Raw genomic sequence first — 3,597 nt, forward strand, 5'->3', positions numbered from 1 at the left:
CACTGTAGTCTGTTAAGTGTGCAATAGTATTGTATCTAATAAAAAGTAACTGCCTTAACTTTAAAATATTTTACTGCTATAAAATGCAAACCATCATATGAGCCTTCAATGAGTCATAGTCTTTTTGCTGGTGGAAGGTCTTGCCTCAATATTGATGGCTTTTGATTGATCAGGGTGGTGGTTACTGAAGGTTGGGGTGACTGTGGCAGTTTCTTAGAATAAGAACAATGAAATTTGCCGCACTGATTGACTTCCTTTCAAGAACAATTTCTCATTGCATATCTCCATCAGAGCTCTTGAGTGACCAGGTACATTGTCGTTGGGCAGTAATATTTTGAAAGGAATCTTTTTTTCTGAGCAGTAGGTCCCCAACAATGGACATAAAATATTAAGTAAACCATGTTGTAAACAGATGTGCTGTCATTCAGTCTTTGTTGCTCCATTTATAGAGCACAGAGTAGATTTAGCATAATTCTTAAGGGCCCTAGGATTTTCAGAACGGTAAATGGGCATTGGCTTCAACTTAAAGTCACCAGCTGTATTAGCTCCTAACAAGAGAGTCAGCCTGTCCTTTGAAGCTTTGAAGCCAGGTATTGACTTCTCTCTAGCTATGAAAGTCTTAGATGGCATTTTCTTCCAATATAAGACTGTTTCATCTACACTGAAAATTGTTGTTTCGTGTAGCCACCTTCATTAATTTTCTTAGCTAGATGGTCTGGATAACTTGCTGCAGCTTCTACATCAGCACTTGCTGCTTCACCTTGTGCTTTGATGTTATTAAGATGGTTTCTTTCCTTAAACCTCATGAACTAACCTCTGCTAGCTTTAAACTTTTCTTCTGCAGCTTCCTCACCTCACTCAGCCTTCACAGAATTAAAGAGAGTTAGGGCCTTATTCTGGATTAGGCTTTGGCTTAAGGGAATGTTGTGGTTCATTTTGATCTTCCACCCAGACCACTGAAACTTTCTCCATACCACCAATAAGGCTGTTTCCCTTGCTTATCATTCGTGTGTTCACTGGAGCAACACTTTTAATTTCCTTCAGATACATTTCCTTTGCATTCACAACTTGGCTAACTGTTTGGCGTCAGAGGCCTAGCTTTCAGCCTATCTCGGCTTTCAACACACACCTTCCTCACTAAGCTTAATCATTTCTAACTTTTGATTTCAAGTGAGAGACCAGTGACTTTTCACTTGAACACTTAGAGGCCATTGTAGAATTATTGATTAGCCTAATTTCAAATTGTTGTGTCTCAGAGAATAGGGAGGCTTGTGGAGAGGGACAGAGATGGAGGAATGACAAGTTGGTGAAGCAGTGAGAATACACACATTTATTAAGATTGCCATCTTGGGCTTCCTTGGTGGCGCAGTGGTTGAGAGTCTGCCTCCCAATGCAGGGGACACGGGTTCGTGCCCCGGTCTGGGAAGATACCACATGCCCCAGAGCGACTGGGCCCATGAGCCATGGCCGCTGAGCCTGCGCGTCCGGGGCCTGTGCTCCACAACGGGGGAGGCCACAACAGTGAGAGGCCCGCGTACCGCCAAAAAAAAAAAAAAAAAAAATTGCCATCTTACATGCGCGTAGTTCACGGAGTCCCAAAACAATTACATTAGTAACATCAGAGATCACTGATCACAGATCACCAGAACATATATAATAATAATGAAAATGTTTGAAATACTGCGAGAATTATCAGAATGTAACACAGAGACACAAAGTGAGCAAATGCTGCTGGAAAAATGGTGCCAATAGACTTGCTTGACTCAGGGTTGCTACAAACCTTCAATTTGTAAAAAACACAATATAATATTCCACATGCAGCAACATGGATGGACCTAGAGAATATTATGCTTAGTAAAATAAGCCAGACAGAGAAAGACAAATAATATATAGTATGATTTATATATGCAATCTAAAAAATAAAGCAAATGAATGTGTATGCAAAACAGAAATAGCCTGTGAGTCTGTTTCTGTCACAGAACACAAACTAGTGGTTATCAAAGGGGAGAGTGAGGGACAAATGAGGAGTATGGGATTAACAGATACAAACTACTATACATAAAATAGATAAGTAACAAGGATTTACTGTACAGCACAGAGAATTATACCCAGTATCTTGTAATAACTTATAATGGGATATAATCTGCAAAAAAACCAAAAAACTCGAATCACTTTGCTATACACCTGAAACTAACAATATTTTAAATCAACTATACTTCAATTTAAAAAATGCAATATCTGAGAAGCACAATAAAGTGAAATACAATAAAATGAAGTATGCTTCCATACATGATTAAAAGTTAAAATCTGAAGCCAATTAATTGTTTATCTTAACTTGAAACATGACGTTTTTAAAAATAAATGTTAGAAAAACTATTTTAAGAACTTGATGTGAAAATAAATACTAAGGACTTAACCTAGACCTGACTGCATTTGGAATCCTTATGGTAGGTCAACTGCACCTCAAATGTGATGTCATTTACATATTTTTTCACAGTAATTACTATTGTAGCTGAATTTATGGGAAGAATGAGACCCACTTTGTTGATTCCTCTCTCACTTTACAGAATCTCCTTTAATAAAAATTATATTGCATTTCCTATTCAATGGGTAATTATCCATTTTCCTTCTACTTCATAAGTTAATGTTTTAAGAGGAAGACAGATGTTCAGGTAAAATAGTTGCAAATAAAAATTGTAGGGGCTTCCCTGGTGGTGCAGTGGTTAAGAATCCGCCTGCCAATGCAGAGGACACGGGTTCATGCCCCGGTCCGGGAAGATCCCACATGCCGTAGAGCGGCTAGGCCCGTGAGCCACAATTACTGAGCCTGTGCGTCTGGAGCCTGTGCTCCGCAACGGGAGAGGCCGTGACAGTGAGAGGCCCGTGCACCGCGATGAAGAGTGGCCCCCGCTCGCCGTAACTGGAGAAAGCCCTCGCACAGATACGAAGACCCAACACAGCCAAAAATGAATATTAAATAAATAAATAAATTTTTTAAAAATTGTAGTATGTTATACACATTTTCATTGTTGACTTCAATGTGTGATGTAGAATTATTTTTAAATATTTTTTAAGTGGCCTGCTGAAATTGTGGAGTAGAGAAGTCCAAGGATCTTTCAATCCACTGAAGCAACAAATAAGCTTCAAAAAGCTGTCAGAATCAATTTTTTTGAAACTCTGGAATCTAATCAAACACATTCAACAGCAACCCAAATGTCCACTGACGGATGAAGGGATATAATGTCTACTGACAGATGAACGACTAAACAAAGTATGGTATATACAAACAATGGGATATTATTCAGCCTTAAAATGGAAGGAAATCCTATCACACGTTACCACATAGATGAACCTTGAGGATACTATGCTAAGTGAAATAAGCCAGTCACAAAAAGACAAATACTGTATGATTCCACTTCCATTAGGTATTTAAAATAGTCAAATTCATAGAAACATAAGTAGAATGGGAGTTACCAGTAGCTAGGGGAGGAGGAAAAGGGGAATCATTATTTAACAGATACAGAGTTTAAGTGCGACAAGATAAAAAGTTCTGGAGATCTGTTTCAAAACAATATGAATATACTTATGCCTGCTGAA

The sequence above is a fragment of the Lipotes vexillifer genome, unplaced genomic scaffold, assembly GCF_000442215.2.
Source record: "Lipotes vexillifer unplaced genomic scaffold, Lipotes_vexillifer_v1.1 scaffold345, whole genome shotgun sequence".
Classification (NCBI taxonomy): domain Eukaryota; kingdom Metazoa; phylum Chordata; class Mammalia; order Artiodactyla; family Lipotidae; genus Lipotes; species Lipotes vexillifer.